This window comes from Suncus etruscus, chromosome 1 (genome assembly GCF_024139225.1).
Source record: "Suncus etruscus isolate mSunEtr1 chromosome 1, mSunEtr1.pri.cur, whole genome shotgun sequence".
NCBI lineage: Eukaryota > Metazoa > Chordata > Mammalia > Eulipotyphla > Soricidae > Suncus > Suncus etruscus.
Genome location: NC_064848.1, coordinates 190492372 through 190511117, shown reverse-complemented (window position 1 = coordinate 190511117; position 18746 = coordinate 190492372). Strand labels below are relative to the sequence as shown.

General features: G+C 46.0%; 1 pseudogene; it reads left to right on the top strand.

Moving 5' to 3' along the window:
- Positions 1 to 1056: 1056 nt before the first annotated feature.
- LOC126020106 (cytochrome c oxidase subunit 7B, mitochondrial-like) lies at positions 1057 to 1368 on the top strand (annotated as a pseudogene).
- The last annotated feature ends 17378 nt before the right edge of the window (positions 1369 to 18746 follow it).

The window sequence follows — 18746 nt, the reverse complement described above, 5'->3', positions numbered from 1 at the left end:
CCCCACTCGAGAGAGAGAGAGAGAAGCGGGGGGAGAAGTGGCTGCCCTTGGCTCCCCCGGACCCTCCTGGAAAGGGAGGCGAGGGTGACGGGGACAAGGGCCCAAGGTGACCGCCAAGCCTGGGACGTTCCACGGGGAATTCGGGGGCTGGCAGGAAGGGGACCAGTGGACGGGCTTCTTACCACGCTCCGAACGCCCCAGGAAGGAGACGGAGATGTGCACGATCCCTTTCTTCCCTTTAAAGCACTGGAAGGATTGCGCCGGGTTTGCCTGCAGCAGGGACAGACCGGCCCCCCTATGCTCTGGCATTCCGTGACGGCCTGTTCTGGCTGACCCCGTGGCCTGCCTGTCTCCCACGCCACTTCTCCCAGGTTCACATGTGGCGGCGGAGGAGGCTCAGCAGCAGGGAGCTTGAAATGTGCTGCTGCTGGAAAGCTGGTGTTGATGGGAAACGCTGCTGGGCCTGGGGGTCCCCTGGCTGCTTCCTCTTTGCTCTTCCTCCCAGAGGAAAAGCATCCCCCGAGGGGTTGAGCGGCCAGCCCATCCTAAGGATGTTTATCCTGATGGATTGAGGCCCTCAGGTTATCCCACATACGGGTTTTTTTTTTTTTTTTTTTTGGTTTTTGTTTTTGTTTTGTTTTGTTTTGTTTTTGGTTTTTGGCCCAACCCAGCAGTGCTGGCTGTCTGCTCAGAAATAGCTCCTGGCAGGCACGGGGGACCATATGGGACACCGGGATTTGAACCAACCACCTTTGGTCCTGGATCGGCTGCTTGCAAGGCAAACACTGCTGTACTATCTCTCCGGGCCCATCCCATATAGGTTTTAAGATCCTCAGATGGGGCCGGAGTTGTGGCGCAAGAGGTAAGGCGTCTGCCTCGCCTGCTCGCCTGGGACTGACCATGGTTGGATCCCCCCAGCATCCCATATGGTCCCTCCAAGCCAGGAGCAATTTCTGAGTGCAGAGCCAGGAGTAACCCCTGAGCATCACTGTGTGTCGCCCAAAACAAAACAAAAAAGATCCTCAGGTGACCAAGAAGGTTGAGGTTTTATCCAGGGCTCTACCCCATCCGGATTGCAATAACCATCCTCTCTTAAATGCCTCTGTGCTTGTCTTCAGCTTCAAGATGTTCCCTCTGGGCAGAAACGCGCTGAGTCGCCTCCGGGTTCCAAGTTTTCATCAGGCGGTGGCAAGGCAGAGCCACCAGAAAGGGACCCCCGACTTCCATGACAAGTATGGGAACGCCATATTAGCCGGTGGAGCTTCTTTTTGTGTTTGCGATGTGGACTTACACGGTAACACAAATCGGCGTCGACTGGAACCTGTCCCGGTTGGCAGAGTCACCCCAAAGGAATGGAGAGATCAGTGATCTATACTCAGCTGGCTGGCGCAATGCTGAGTTGTGTCAGCATCCAGTCAGAAATTGATTGATGCCAAGTAAAAAGCTCTATGTAGCCATTAAATATGGTAGAACTGAAAATAAATAAAGCTTTCAAGAAACAGTTGTTCTGATGATTCCACTCTTCTTTTTCAGAATGTACTTATTTATGAAATGGATATGCTTAGTTTCACAGTTTATTTCAATAGACTGAGATGAGGGGCTGGTAGGTAGTGGTTATGGGACCTTTACTTCCCAAAAGTGTCAGCACTTATCTCTCTTGGTGCTTGAAGCCTATACTGTGGACTGCTCCTATCTCTGCTACCTTTCCCAGAGAAGAGTCACTGTCACAAAGCTTATTTGCCCCCTCAGCAGAGGTTTGGGGTATTTTTTGTTTGTTTGGGGGCCAGGCCTGTTGGCGCTCAGGGGTTACTCCTGGCTCTGTGCTCAGAAATCTCTCATGGCAGGCACGGGAGTCCATATGGGATGCCGAGATTCAAACCAACACATCGGCGCTGGGTCGGCCAAATGTCCTACCGCTGTGCTATTTCTCCAGCCCCTCAGCAGAGGTTTTGTATTTGTTTCTTCCTAGTATAACTGTTAAGACAGTTAGAATGGTCTTTTTCTTTCTTTCTTTCTTTTTTTAATTTTTTTTTTTTTTTATTTTGGGCCATACCCGGCAGTGCTCAGGGGTTACTCCTGGCTGTTCAGAAATAGCTCCTGGCAGGCATGGGGGACCATATGGGACACCGGGATTTGAACCAACCACCTTTGGTCCTGGATCGGCTGCTTGCAAGGCAAACACTGCTGTGCTATCTCTCCAGGCCCTCTTTTTTTTTTTTAACAGTTTGTTTTCCTCTTATTTATTTTATACAAAAATGATTACATACTTATAAATGCAGAAAAGGTTAATTGATGGAAGTGAGTCTGGTGGAGGAGTAAAGTCTTTAGAAACTTAGGTGAAATTAATTAAAATTCTAAAGTCAAAAAAGAGTTTGTAATAAACTTTCTTAGTATTTCGCGACCCCCTGAGGGGGACCCCCAACTTGTGCGAGTGGTTGGTTAAGGGTCGCTAGTTATTCCTAGTTATTCGCTGGTCTCCCGAGGCAGATCCGGTCTTATGCTGTAATAGAACTGTGAGAGATCAATAGATACAGGCTCAAGACAACTGATGCTGTTGAAAAGCGAGTTTTATTGGTGATATAACACTGTTTATATATAAAATGCATAAAGGGAGGCGTGCTCAGCCTGTCAATCAGGCCTGAGGCAAAGGTTATATCCAAATAAGGTATAGGGTTAGCAATACATGTTAAAAATTTCTATAAGCTTTATCTTAACTATATTTTTTCTATGTATCAATAGCATGAAATGGGGAGGGGGAAAACTAGAAGTACCTAGGTCAAGCATTTCACCACAAATGTTCTAACTTGCATGTAAGCTGAGGGCCCACCAAAGTGTTTAAAATTGAACAGGACGTGTCGGGCCAGAGAGATAGCATGGAGGTAAGGCGTTTGCTCTCATGCAAAAGGTCATCGGTTCGAATATCCGGCCGTCCCATATGGTCCCCCCGTGCTCGCCAGGAAGCGACTTCTGAGCATGGAGCCAGGAGTAACTCCTGAGCACTGCCGTGGTGAGACCCAAAAAAACCAAAAAAAAAAAAAAAAAAATGAACAGGACGTGTCTTTAAAGCTGATTGGTTCATCTGGCTATTAGTTTGCTAGGGTCTTATAGATGTTATCTCGCTTCTCACAAGCTATCTGGTTGAAAATTCTAAGTTTGTTTTTTTGTTTTTTTTTTTCAAATTTTTGTGGTGGCTGTTTCCTTTAGCTCTGGCTTATGCTAAACCGCATTACAGGCAAGAGACAAAAAAGTCTCAGAAACTTCCATTTTGCTCTAGATCCATACAGCTTCTCACAGGTATTGAGTTTAGCACCTTGCCTTCTTCTCCTAGAGAAAATATCTACATTTAATTGCCTTTAAGAGGAATCATTCTGAGTTTCCTTTCATTGTTCTTTTGTACCACTAACAAGAGATAGTCAGAAAATTAATAAGCTGGAGTGATGATTTCCAACTATCAGTGTCATAATGGTTCCTTCTATGGCCTAACTACATCTTCCACTATTTGTGGCAAGCATCCCATAAAGCATTGAACCTCCTGGCTCCTGTCTCTATTATTATCTGAAATATTCTTGCCATACTATCTTTTTTATATGCCACAAATGAATTTTCATCATTCTATCTGTCCTTCTGATTCACTTTGCTCAGCATAAATTTGCTCTAAAACACCCATCCACATATAAGCAAATTCATAACTTTATTTTTCTAAAAAGCTGTGTAGTTGGGGCTGGCGATGTTGGCGCTAGAGGTAAGGTGTCTGCCTTGCAAGCGCTAGCAAGGAATGGACCGCGGTTGAGCCCCCAGTGTCCATATGGTCCCCCTAAGCCAGGGCAATTTCTGAGCGTTTAGCTAGGGAGTAACCCCTGAGCATCAAACGGCGTGGGAAACAACCCAACTCAGATCTGTTGTGAAAGGAAGAGTTTTAGTGTCAGTAAGGTAGAATGTTTTATCCCATAACTGTAAAGAAACTGAAATTAGTTAGACATCAGTCAAACTATTCTACATATCCTACAGTCTTCAAGGGAACTGAGTCATGTTGCCCAGAAGAGATGACTTATAACTAGTAAGGGTAATTTGACTTAGAACTTATTTTCAGAAGGCAAAGTAGAAAAAAAATCCGTACAGCTGGCTTATTCAAAGTATTCCCACACGTCACTTGATATTCAGCTAACATTCAAAAAATTTACCTTAGTTTTAGGTCTTAATTCACCTTTGTCTTCATAAAAATTGACCTTCTTCAAGTATTCATGGGCAAAATGGCTTCTTGGGCTGGGAGAAAGCATGATGATGACTCTTTGGCATTGCTTGGCCTTCAGAGCTACCAAAGGTTAGCACTAGAAGCTCACAGGCAACTACCGTAGTTGCCATGGTGAATCCTCAGAATCTCTAAACCTTAAGAACTATCACAAGTATCACATCCCTGCTGAAACTGCTACCAAAAAACTGCTAAAGTATTGTCTGTAGTGCATATGAAGAATACACCTTTGGAAGCCAGACTTCTTCCTCTCACACCAACCGCAAGAATTTTTATAATATTTTTCTATATATTAGTATAGTTCACCGGAAGATAGATGTAAAATAAGTTATATATGTGTGTGTATGTGTATGTGTGTGTGGAGTGTGTGTGTGTGTGTGTGTGTGTGTGTGTAGAAAATTGGGGCCATAGGCAGTGGCACAGCGGTAGGGGGGCATTTGCCTTGCATGGGGCTAACCTAGGACGGACTGTGGTTCAATCCCCTGGGGGGTCCCATATGGGCCCCATTTTTTCTATCTTTTAATCTTTGCCGACTTTTTCTCCTTTGGAAAAAGTGTAAATTTTTTTGTTTGTTTTGTTTTTTGGGTTTTTGGGTCATGCCCGGCTGCAGTGCTCAGGAGTTCTTCCTGGCTGCGCACTCAGAAATTATTGGATGCCGGGAATCAAACCATCCTCTGTCTTGGATCGGCTGCATGCAAGGCAAACGCCCTACTCATGTACTATCTCTCTGGCCCCAAAAATGTAATTTTTCTTTGCAGTAATTCTTTTTTTTTTTTTTTTTTTTTTTTTTGGTTTTTGGGTCACACCAGGCAGTGCTCAGGGGTTATTCCTGGCTCCAGGCTCAGAAATTGCTCCTGGCAGGCACGGGGGACCATATGGGACGCCGGGATTCGAACCGATGACCTCCTGCATGAAAGGCAAACGCTTTACCTCCATGCTATCTCTCCGGCCCCTGCAGTAATTCTTACCCCTCCAAAAACAATAATAATCACCCCACAGTAAAGTTAAACTTAAGTGACCATAACTGTTACTTTGTACGAAGGTATTTATCTTCATTGAAATTTTTTTTTATTTAAGCACCATGATTACATACATGATTATAGTTGGGTTTCAGTCATAAAAAGAACATCTCAGCGGCCGGGAAGGTGGCGCTAGAGGTAAGGTGTCTGCCTTGCAAGCGCTAGCGTAGGAAGGACTGTGGTTTGATCCCCCTGCGTCCCATAAGGTCCCCCCAAGCCAGGGGCGATTTCTGAGCGCATAGCCAGGAGTAACCCCTGAGTGTCAAATGGGTGTGGCCCAAAAACCAAAAAAAATAAATAAATAAAGAACATCCCCCTTCACCAGTGCAACATTCCCACCACCAATGCACCCCCATTCCCCCCCCCCGTCCCTACCCCCTCCTTGCCTGTATTGGAGAAGTATTCTATTATCCCATTCATTAACTTCGTCATGATAGTGTAGTCATCTCTCTAACTAAACTCACCACGCTAATGTGGTGAGCTTCACATCAGAGCCAGACCTTCCAACCCTCCTCTGTTGTCTGGGCATTACTACAATAATGTCTTTTGTTTTTCTTAAACCCATAGATGAAACTATTCTGTGTCTCTCTCCCTCTGACTTATTTCACTCAGTATAATCAATTCCATGTACACCCAGGTATAGGAAAATTTCATGACTTCATCTCTCCGGATGACTGCATAATATTCCATTGTGTATATGAACCACACTTTTCTTTGGCTGTTTATTTGTTCAAGGACATGTTGGTGGTCTCCAGAGTCTGGCTATTGTAAATAGTGCTGCAATGAATATAGGTGTGAGGAAGGCATTGTTGTGTTTTTGTGTTCTTAGGGTATATTCCTACGAGTGGTGTAGTTAGATCATATGGAACCTCAATTTCTAGTTTTTTGAGGAATCTTCATAACTTAGATATTAGCCCCTTATCTGATGGGTATTGGGCGAATAGTTTTCCTCCATTCTGTGGGTGACTTTTGTATCCTAGGCACCATTTTCTTTGAGGTGTAGAGGCTTCTCAGCTTAATATAGTCCCATCAGTTTAAATTTCCGCTTCCACTTATTGTAAGAGTGCTGCTTGTTCCTTGAAGATGCCTTTAGTCTCAAAGTCATAGAGTATTTTACCTACCTTTGTTCTTTTTTTGTTTGTTTTTGTTTTGGGGCCCATACCCAGCGGCGCTCAGGGGTTACTCCCTGGCTGTCTGCTCAGAAATAGCTCCTGGAAAAAAAAAAGAAAAGAAAGAAATAGCTCCTGGCAAACACGGAGGACCATATGGGACACCTGGATTCGAACCAACCACCTTTGGTCCTGGTCGGCTGCTTGCAAGGCAAACAGCTGCTGTGCTATCTCTCTGGGCCCCCTACCTGTTGTTCTATTATACCTTATGGTTTCAGGCCTGATATTAAGGTCTTTAATCATTTGAGTTTGACCTTTGTGCATAGTGTTAGATGGAGGTCTGAGTTTGCTTTTTTGCAAGTGGCTGACCAGATGTGCCAACTCCCACTTGTTGAAGAGGCTTTTCCTTGCTCCATTTTGCATATTCTGTCTCTTCATTGAAATTTCAAATTTAAAATCTTTTTTTCTGGTTGTGCTTAGAGATCACTTTGGAAACTATATGCATTATTGGCAATTGAATCCATTGTGACTGCATGCAAGGCAAACACCTTACTACTGTACTAGTTCTCATTCTCCTCAACTTTTAAAATCTAGTTGATGCTATTAATAGTTTTTAAGGAAGGGGATGGATTCTAGGCCACACAAGGTAGCACTGGAGGTTATTTCTTGTTTTTTTTGTTTTTTTGGTTTTTTTTTTTGTGGTTTTGGGGTCACACCCGGCAGTGCTCAGGGGTTATTCCTGGATCCAGGCTCAGAAATTGCTCCTGGCAGGCACGTGGGACATATGGGGCGCCGGATTTCGAACAGATGACCTCCTGCATGAAAGGCAAACGCCTTACCTCCATGCTATCTCTCCGGCCCCTGTTTTTTTTTTTTTTTTGAGGTTATTTCTATTTCTGATTTGGAGGGGGGGGGGGTCACTCCTGGTGGCACATTAGAGCCTGGGCATTGCTACGGATGGAATCTGGTCTCTTGCTTGCAATATATGTACCATCCTTTAAACTATTTCTAAACTGATGCTATTAAAATATAACTGTTTTTTTTTTTTTTGGTTTTGGGGTCACACCTGGCCGCACTCAGGGGTTGCTCCTGGCTCTATGCTCAGAAATCACTCCTGGCAGGCTTGGAGGGATCATGCCAGGATTCAAACCAAGGTCCTTCTGCATGAAAGGCAAACGCTCTACCTCCATGCTATCTCTCCGGCCCCAAAACATGACACTTAGTAGCAGTAATTTCAGACTATTCAACATTAGATTCAAACATGCTGAGTCATTTTTTTTCTTCATGAAAACAACAACCTTTAGTTTTTTCCACTTTGGAAAAGTCTGGGCCCGGGGAGATAGCACAGCGGCGTGTTGCCTGGCAAGCAGCCGATCCAGGACCAAAGGTGGTTGATTTGAATCCCAGTGTCCTCATATGGTTCCCCCCTGCCTGCCAGAGCTATTTCTGAGGCAGACTGCCAGGAGTAAAGCCTCCCGCCCTCCTGCAGTGGGTTGGAAGTGGAACTGAATGAACTCATCAGCCCCAACTCTCAAGTCGTTTGCACTCACTCCAGCTTGTTCACCCTGATGATGCTCACCTAATTAGAACTGTTCAGGAAGGGGCCGGGTAGGTGGCGCTGGAGGTAAGGTGTCTGCCTTGCAAGCGCTAGCCAAGGAAGGACCTCGGTTCGATCCCCCGGCGTCCCATATGGTCCACCCAAGCCAGGGGCGATTTCTGAGCACATAGCCCAGGAGTAACCCCTGAGCGTCAAACGGGTGTGGCCCAAAAACCAAAAAAAAAAAAAAAAAAAAAAAGAACTGTTCAGGAAAAAATCATTCTCGTGGAAGCCCAGTGTGGGAGCCATAGAGATCGCACAGCATTTGCCTGCAAGCAGCCGACCTAAAGGTGGTTGGTCAGACTCTCGCAAAGTCCCACCCATGGTCCCCGTGCCTACCAGGAGTATTTCTGAGCAGATACCAGGAGTAGTAATACTTGAGCCCCAATGGGTGTGGCCCGAAGACCAAAAATATACAAATATACAGTAGGTACAACCTGAAGTAAGCCGTCGGGAGTGGGCCCAAAAACTTAAGAAAAAGCTTGATTGACAGCAAGAAAAATACAGTCCAGTTAAGTCAGAGGAGTCTCTGGATCCCTGCAGTTCCTCTCCTCTTCACACCTGCTTCTACAAGTTTGACCTCTTTCTAGTTAAAAGAAGGAATGCAAGAATGCAGATATTACAACCTCCACACAGACTACCACTTTTACCTCTTTCTAGTTCAAAGGAGGGAGTGCAAGAATATAATGCAGGATATTTACAACCTGCACACAGACCTACCACTTTTACCTCTTTCTAGTTCAAAGGAGGAGTGCAATGAATGGCAGATATTACAACCTGCACACAGACTACTGTAGGTGTACCTATCTGAGACCCTGGATTTAGATGTAGATACCTGAGACCCACCCATATCTGGGAGGGGTCTTGGAAACCAAATAGTAGGTGTAACCTTACTGCAAGACCCGGCCCATTCCTGGGAGGGGTCTTGGAAAGAATAGATAAACCTCTGAGCGAGGGGATTCGGGCCCTTTTGCCCTTTCCTTTTGCCCTGAAGATGGCTGAAGTGAGTTAAGTCGCAGGGCTAGCCTAGAATGGCTGAATGCTTGAAAGGTTATGATGTAGGCCACACACACGTGGTGGCTAGGGCTGAATAAAGATGATGCTTCCTGAGGCCTGCCTGTGAGTGAGTGGGTTTCGCCGATTACCTGGGCTTGGGACCCTCCGGCTGGATTGGGGTTGCTGAGCCACGTGGCCTGGGATGGCACGGAGAGAAATCCATCGCCATCCATCGCCATCCAGCCCCATCATTAATTATTTGATTGTTGGGGACTGACTTGTTTGAGGACATTTTGCTGTTCTCTCTGCCATAGCCCAGCTTTTCACCTAAAAAGCAATATGCAGTCTTGCTGTAAAATTTTGAGCTAAGAGAAAAAGAATGTGTAGCTGCCAGGACATAATTTAGCTCTAAGCCCGGAGGAGAGTAAAAGCTGCCTGGTACCTTATCAGAAACTAGGCCTCACTCCTTAAGAACCACATTCCGGATGGGTGAACTAGGCTGTTATCAATAAGTATATGCTATATTGTCTGTTCAAGATCACTTAGGCAAGCACATATTGCACCATTTCCTGATAGTCAAGCAATTAGGAATGCAGCTAGAAGGACACTAGAAGTTTCCATTGAAATAGCACGTTCAGCATAGCTTGAAGGTCATCCAGCCCCTAGCCCACTGCCCACTTCCTTATGAGCCTTCGCGCCAAAAGTATGATTGACAGCACCTTTGTACTGCCCCCTTCTCCTTCACTATAAAAAGAAGGAGTTGTATTTCAATAAACGCCTTTTGAACAGTGAAATATTGTCTTAGGCCATTTATTATTAACCTCTCTTAATTTTCTTACAGTGTGGTTGTGCTTCTACTCAGCAAATAGAAGTGCGGGCTTGTCTGAGAAGCCTTCCCAGCTAATTCATGCTGGCCGGGGCCCCCACCTGCGGGGGCTTCTGGACCTGCATTTGATTCTACAGACTATCACTTTTACCTCTTTCTAGTTCAAAGAAGGACCTGCAAGTATGCAGATATTAACAACCTGCACACAGACTACCACTTTTACCTCTTTTAGTTAAAAGAAGGATTCCCTGGAGTGGATCTAAGCAAGCCTCCTATGCTCCAATACCCTTGAACATAGTTTTCTTAGAGGAGAATGCATCACTGTGAAACTGATAACACCCGAAGTTGCACTCCAAGCAAAAGGCGGAAGAAGCAATCACGATTCGCCACCTCACCCACTCCATCCCTTTGCCTTGCAAGCAGGACCATGGGTTCGAATCCCGGCATCCCATATGGTCCCCCGTGCCTAACAGGAGGGATTTCTGAGTGTAGAGCCAGGAGTAACCCCTGAGCACGGCTGGGTGTGACTCAAAAAGCTAAATAAATAAATAAATAAATAACTTGCCCCTATATTGACCATATATAAAGTAATTCTCTTGAGTAGGAATCAAATACACACAAAAAATCATTTTATAATTACTTTATTATGAAATAAAGCATTAGAATCTAATGTGCTGAAGCCGCATGTTACGGATGAAATTGGAATTTCTCCCACAGCACACCAAGAAATATCTCATGCACACTAGTGTGCTATGGCACAGTGGTTGAAAAATGCTAATCTATGGGCCCAGAGAGATAGCACAGCGGCGTTTGCCTTGCAAGCAGCAGATCCAGGACCTGAGGTGGTTGGTTTGAATTCCAGTGTCCCATATGGTCCCCCGTGCCTTGCCAGGAACTATTTCTGAGCAGACAGCCAGGAGTAACCCCTGAGCATCACCGGGTGTGACCCCAAAAACAAAAAAAATGAAAAAGAAAAAAAGAAAAATGCTGATCTACAGGCCCTCGGCTATGGACATCCAAGGAAGACCAGAAATGGAATGAGTTGAAAGGAAAACACTTTCACAACATTTAAATCAGCTTTTTCCTCTAATGGAGCCAATACCAATTTGCAAGCCGAATTCGCATTATGATAAGCCAAACAGTTTTCTAGAAACTTCTTCACCTCATCGTTTTTAATTTGTATTTTCAAAGTATCTTTAAGCTTAGCCACAAATTCTACATAAGGCTCATGGGGACCTTGGATGATTCTTAAAAAGGTTTCCCTCACCAGTACTGTAGCATCATTTCTTTCCCACACAGACAATGCAATGTCTTTTAATTAGTTTTGAGATTTCCTTAGGTAAAGCCGCTTGTGCCTGGACATCTGAATATTGATTTTCTCCCATTAATAATCGAGGGATTACCCTCTGCCACTCTTTTTTTTTTTTTTTTTTTTGGTGTGCCATCCGGACTACACAGTTTGGATTTCACACCCTCTGCATTCAGTTTGCTGTCTAGATGGCAGGCATTTTTCAGCAAGTTTTTTAAAGTCATACAGAGCCCAAATTGTTTTTTTTTGTTTGTTTGTTTGTTTTTTTTTTTGGTTTTTGGGCACACCCTGTGACGCTCAGGGTTACTCCTGGCTATGCGCTCAGAAGTTGTTCCTGGCTTCTTGGGGGACCATATGGGACGCCGGGGGATCGAACCGCGGGTCCGTTCTAGGCTAGCACAGGCAAGGCAGGCACCTTACCTCCAGCGCCACCGCCCGGCCCCCCCAAATTGTTTTTTGACACCAAATTCTTAGTATCTCCAGACAGGATGGAGAGGTCGCCTCAAAATCTTTCCATGCTTTTTTAAACCGTTCCACATCCTCCATTTCGAGAGGCTGATAAATTGAAACATAGACTGTCTGCAATGGAGTTGAGGCCAGATGAGCAGAAGTACCCTGCACAGGGCTCTGAGGCCTGAGATGTGGAGTACTGGAATGGGATTTATTGTCTGAGTTGGCACTAACATGGGAGTCCATATCGTGAACAGAATCAGGACTCCCTTGTGAACTTAGCACCGGAAGTTGGTCATCAGTGTCAAGATTCTGATTTAAATCGTGTGTGTCTAAAGTACGTGTCCGGAGTTGATTTTTTCCCGGCAAAAATACCCTATATCCTTGATGGTAGTGCTAGATTTATCAGCTTGAACCCCCAGTCTGGATTTTCCTAGGATCCCCATTTTTTTAGCGTCCCTACTGGTCGCCACTTTACAATTTCCACACTGTCTATTTCCTACCCACCAGCCAATGCCTATGCACACCGTAGCCATATTAGCCAGCACAGAAATTCTATATACTGTAACTGATGGAGACCACTCCAGCGATGCGAATATGGGAGTACAAATTTTCGATTGAAACATAAAGAGCAACCACCCCACGACAATAATAACTGTTAGTGCCAAACCAAGTGCTTTCCATCTAAACAGAATGCACTTGAACAATGCCAAACTAATGCGTTTAATACCAGGTCCTATAATGAGCTCGAGTAACCAGCGAAGGACCTCCAGAAGCAATTTCCAATAAAACATGTCACTGATAGTTCCATAGGGTCCAGATTCACCAGTTCCGGGTACCATTCCTTTGAGTAAAATTGAACCGTAACAAAATTGGTAACTTGAGAGTCCAGGAATATCTCCCAAAGGGAGAGAATAAATCCCATTCTAGCGTTCCTTTTCCTGGGAGAAGCTTAACTGATATTTCTCCACCGCAAAGAAACCAATCCAGGTGGATATATAAGGCTGGAGGACAATAAATATGAGAAGAGTCTAGAAACGCATAAGTAATTGGACCATAACTAGAAACACTGAAGTAACAAACGGTTTACCTCCAATGAACTTCTTTGACCAAGACAGGAGCAACGTCTCTAGCAGGACTCCGATAACAGAGCAGACAAGCTAAGCTTCTTGAGTCCTGATTGGGAAGCTACCGCTTAGTAAACTGCGTTCCTTGGTAAAATGCACACTGGAATCGTGGGCCCCGAGTTCCCCCTTATATAGGATAGGAAGTGGGCGGGGAAGGAGAGTCCTTGAGGGCTAGACTTCGGCCACGTGGACACGAATCATTGGTGAGGTAGGAGTAAAGGTGGGGCCGAGGTGGTGACGACTTGCTTAAGGGCGGGGCATCCGCCAAGGTTGGTGGAGGTGGGGGTGACTTCCCTGACCCCCCTTCCCCATCTGTTTCCCTAGGACCCCGGCCAGCGAGCGACCCCCGAAGAAGGAAGGAGGAAGGAGCCGGCGTCCGGCCCCGGAGCCCAGGGTGAGCGCGCCTGCGAGGGCCAGCAGTCGAGGTCCCCGGGCAGAGCGCCCCTCCGGCGGGAGACCCTCCCCGCGACCCCCGAGGCCCGCGCCAGGCCCCGCTGCGGCGCATTTGCGGGTTCCCGGCCGAGGGCGGGCGGGGGTGCGGGGGTGGAGGGGCCGCAGGAGGAGGACGAGGCATTGAGACGCGAGATGAACCGAGGAGAGCTAAGAAGAGCCTCTGTGGGGGGGAAGGAGCGCCCCCAAGCCCAGCTAGGCTGAGGGTCCTCAGAAAGCCCAGGGGAGCCCCCCACTCGAGAGAGAGAGAAGCAGGCGGGGAGAAGTGGCTGCCCTTGGCTCCCCCTGACCCTCCTGGAAAGGGAGGCGAGGGTGACGGGGACAAGGGCCCAAGGTGACCGCCAGGCCTGGGACGTTCCACGGGGAATTCGGGAGCTGGCAGGAAGGGGACGAGTGGACGGGCTTCTTACCATGCTCCCAACGCCCCAGGAAGGAGATGGAGATGTGCACGATCCCTTTCTTCCCTTTAAAGCACTGGAAGGATTGCGCCGGGTTTGCCTGCAGCAGGGACAGACCGGCCCCCCCTGTGCTCTGGCATTCCGTGACGGCCTGTCCTGCTGACCCCGTGGCCCGCCTGTCTCCCACGCCGCTTCTCCCAGGTTCACATGTGGCGGCGGAGGAGGCTCAGCAGCAGGGAGCTTGACATGTGCTACTGCTGGAAAGCTGGTGCTGATGGGAAACGCTGCTGGGCCCGGGGGTCCCCTGGCTGCTTCCTCTTTGCTCTTCCTCCCAGAGGAAAAGCACCCCCCGAGGGGTTGAGCGGCCAGCCCATCCTAAGGATGTTTATCCTGATGGATTGAGGCCCTCAGGTTATCCCACATAGGTTTTAAGATCCTCAGATGGGGCCGGAGTTGTGGCGCTAGAGGTAAGGCCGTCTACCTTGCCGTGCTCGCCTGGGACGGACCACGGTTTGGATCCCCCCAGCATCCCATAGGGTCCCTCCAAGCCAGGAGCAATTTCTGAGTGCCAGAGCCAGAAGTAACCCCTGAGCATCCCTGTGTGTCGCCCCAAAACAAAACAAAAAAGAGATCCTCGGGTGACCCAAGAAGGTTGAGGTTTTATCCAGGGCTCTACCCCATCGGGATTGCAATAACCATCCTCCACTTAACTGTCTCTGTGCTTCCGTTTTCAGCTTCAAGATGTTCCCTCTGGCAGAAACGCGCTGAGTCGCCTCCGGGTTCCAAGTTTTCATCAGGCGGTGGCAAGGCAGAGCCACCAGAAAGGGGACCCCCGACTTCCATGACAAGTATGGGAACGCCATATTAGCCGGTTGGAGCTTTCTTTTTGTGTTGCGATGTGGACTTACGCAGTAACACAAATCGGTGTCGAATGGAACCTGTCCCCGGTTGGCAGAGTCACCCCAAAGGAATGGAGAGATCAGTGATCATCTCAGCTGGCTGGCGCAATGCTGAGTTGTGTCGGCATCCAGTCAGAAATGATTGATGCCAAGTAAAAAGCTCTATGTAGCCATTAAATATGGTAGAACTGAAAATAAATAAAGCTTTCAAGAAACAGTTGTTCTGATGATTCCCTCTTCTTTTCAGAATGTACTTATTTATGAAATGGATATGCTTAGGTTAACAGTTTATTTCAATAGACTGAGATGAGGGGCTGGTAGGTGGTGGTTATGGGACCTTTACTTCCCAAAAGGTCAGCACTTATCTCTCTTGGTGCTTGAAGGCCAATGCTGTGACTGCTCCTATCTCTGCTACCTTTCCCAGAGAAGAGTCACTGTCACAAAGCTTATTTGCCCCCTCAGCAGAGGTTTGGGGGTATTTTTTGTTTGTTTGGGGGCCAGGCCTGTTGGCGCTCAGGGGTTACTCCTGGCTCTGTGCTCAGAAATCTCTCCTGGCAGGCACGGGGGTCCATATGGGATGCCGAGATTCAAACCAACACATCGGGGCTGGGTCGGCCAAATGTCCTACCGCTGTGCTATTTCTCCAGCCCCTCAGCAGAGGTTTTGTATTTGTTTCTTCCTAGTATAACTGTTAAGACAATTAGAATGGTCTTTTTTTATTTTTTTTTATTTTTTTTTATTTTTTTTTGGGGGGGCCACACCCGGCAGTGCTGAGGGGTTACTCCTGGCTGTCTGCTCAGAAATAGCTCCTGGCAGGCACGGGGACAATATGGGACACCGGGATTTGAACCCACCACCTTTGGTCCTCGATGGGTCTGCTTGCAAGGCAAACACTGCTGTGCTATCTCTCCAGGCCCTCTTTTTTTTTTTTAACAGTTTGTTTTCCTCTTATTTATTTTATACAAAAATGATTACACACTTATAAAATGCAGAAAAGGGTGAATTGATGGAAGTGAGTCTGGTGGAGGAGTAAAGCTTTAGAAACAGAGGTGAATTTATTAAAATTCTAAAGTCAAAAAAGAGTTTGTAAAAACTTCTTAGGTATTGAGTTTAGCACCTTGCTTCTCCTAGAGAAAATATCTACATTTTTATTGCCTTTAAGAGGAATCATTCAGAGTTTCCTTTCATTGTTCTTTGTACCACTAACAAGAGATAGAAAATGAATAAGCTGGAGTGACAACTATCAGTGTCATAGTGGTTCCTTCTATGGCCTAACTATATCTTTCCACTATTTGTGGCAAGCATCCCATAAAGCATTGAAACTCCTGGCTTCCTGTCTCTATTATATCTGAATATTACCATACTATCTTTTTTATATGCCACAAATGAATTTGTTCATTCTATCCCTGTCCGTCTGATTCACTTTGCTCAGTATTGTCTGTAAGTGGCACATGAAGAATACCCTTTGGAAGCCATACTTCTTCCTCTCCACCAACCACAAGAATTTTTATAATATTTTTTCTATATATTAGTCATAGTTCACCGGAAGATAGATGTAAAATAAGTTATATACGGGCCCGGAGAGATAGCACAGCGGCGTTTGCCTTGCAAAGCAGCCGATCCAGGACCAAAGGTGGTTGGTTCGAATCCCAGTGTCCCATATGGTCCCCCGTGCTTGCCAGGAGCTATTTCTGAGCAGACAGCCAGGAGTAACCCCTGAGCACTGCCAGGTGTGGCCCAAAAACAAAAAAAAAAAACAAAAACAAAAAAAAAATAAGTTATATACGTGTGTGTGTTGTGTGTGTGTGTGTGTGTGTGTGTGTGTGTGTGTAGAAAATTGGGGCCATAGGCAGTGGCACAGCGGTAGGGCATTTGCCTTGCATGGGCTAAACCTAGGACGGACTGTGGTTCAATCCCCTGGGGAGGTCCCATATGGGCCCCCATTTTTTCTTTTCTTACTTTTAATCTTTGCCGACTTTTACTCCTTTGGAAAAAGTGTAAATTTTTTTGTTTGTTTTGTTTTTTGGGTTTTTGGGTCATGCCGGCTGCAGTGCTCAGGAGTTCTTTCTGGCTGCGCACTCAGAAATCATGGGATGCCGGGAATCAAACCATCCTCTGTCTTGGGTCGCTGCATGCAAGGCAAACGCCCTACTCTTGTACTATCTCTCTGGCCCCCAAAATGTAGTTTTTCTTTTCAGTAATTCTTGCCCCTCCAAAAACAATAATAATCATCCCACAGTAAAGTTAAACTGGTCTTAAGTGACCATAACTGTTACTTTGCACAAAAGTATTTATCTTCATTGAAATTTTTTTTATTTAAGCACCATGATTCCATACATGATTATAGTTGGGTTTCAGTCATAAAAAGAACATCCTCCTTCACCAGTGCAACATTCCCACCACCAATGCCCCCCCATTTCCCTCTTGTGGGGAGCCGAGCTGATGGAACCTAGAACAAACTGGTGTCTCAGAAATCCCTGACCTTGTTACCCAAGTGACCAGAGGCACCCATCCCCTGAGGACAAAAAAAATAGAAAAACTCTAAAGTAAATTCAAAGCAGCCCAAAACACCCAGCCAGAGGAGAGTTACCCATATAGAGCAACTTGCCTTTGTGTTAGCAAAAGATTAATGTGTTGGGGCTGGGCTGGTGGCGCTGGAGGTAAGGTGCCTGCCTTGCCTGCGCTAGCCTAGGACGGACCGCGGTTCGATCCCCCGGCATCCCATATGGTCCCCCAAGAAGCCAGGAGCAACTTCTGAGCGCATAGCCAGGAGTAACCCTGAGCGTCACAGGGTGTGGCCCAAAAACCAAAAAAAAAAAAAAAAAAAAAAAAAAAAGATTTAATGTGTTTACAGCTGATGTTTTATTTATGCTTGCTGAGTAAGATTTATAAGATCCTGTTTGGTAACGTTTTACATGTGCCTTCAGTACAAACAAGATGTTTGACATGACTCTGCTTTCAGTACAAACATGTGCTCAGGTCTACCTCTTTACCCCTCCCTATTTCCTGCCCCCAGCTTATGCTAATGAGTGCTTGCAAGCTGTAATTGGTGGAAACTTGTAACACCCCCTATGACGTATTTTGTCTTTAAAAGCTGGTCTCCCCGGGCAATAAATCTTTTTGAACAGCGAGAGTTGTCTAAAGCATCCTCTTTACTAACCTCTTAAGTTTACTTCACAGATCGGATATGCTCAAGTGAACCCACAAATTACTAGCGACCTTCATTCCCACACCCCCGCGGGTGGGGAGTCCCTCATTGGGGGGTCGCACCCTCTGTCCCTACCCTCTCCTTGCCTGTATTGGAGAGGTATTCTATTATCCCATTCATTAACTTTGTCATGATAGTGTAGTCATCTCTCTAACTAAGCTCACCACTCTAATGTGGTGAGCTTCACATCAGAGCCAGACCTTCCAACCCTCCTCTGTTGTCTGGACATTATTACAATGTCTTTTGTTTTTCTTTTTTTTTTTTTTTTTTTTTTTGGGGGGGGTTTTTGGGTCACACCCGGCAGTGCTCAGGGGTTATTCCTGGCTCTAGGCTCAGAAATTGCTCCTGGCAGGCACGGGGGACCATATGGGGTGCCGGGATTCGAACCGATGACCTCCTGCATGAAGGCAAACGCCTTACCTCCATGCTATCTCTCCGGCCCCGTCTTTTGTTTTTCTTAAACCCATAGATGAGTGAAACTATTCTGTGTCTATCTCCCTCTGACTTATTTCACTCAGTATAATCAATTCCATGTACACCCAGGTATAGGAAAATTTCATGACTTCATCTCTCCGGATGACTGCATAATATTCCATTGTGTATATGAACCACACTTTTCTTTGGCTGTTTATTTGTTCAAGGACATGTTGGTGGTCTCCAGAGTCTGGCTATTGTAAATAGTGCTGCAATGAATATAGGTGTGAGGAAGGCATTGTTGTGTTTTTGTGTTCTTAGGGTATATTCCTATGAGTGGTATAGTTAGATCAAAAGGAACCTCAATTTCTAGTTTTTTGAGGAATCTTCATAACTTAGATATTAGCCCCTTATCTGATGGGTATTGGGTGAATAGTTTTCCTCCATTTTGTGGGTGACTTTTGTATCCTAGGCACCATTTTCTTTGAGGTGTAGAAGCTTCTCAGCTTAATATAGTCCCGTCAGTTTAATTTCCACTTATTGGAAGAGTGTTGCTTGCCTTTAGTTTCAATGTCACAGAGTATTTTACCTACCTGTTGATCTTTTTTGTTTGTTTGTTTGTTTGTTTTTGGACCATACCGGCGGTGCTCAGGGGTTACTCCTGGCTGTCTGCTCAGAAATAGCTCCTGGCAGGC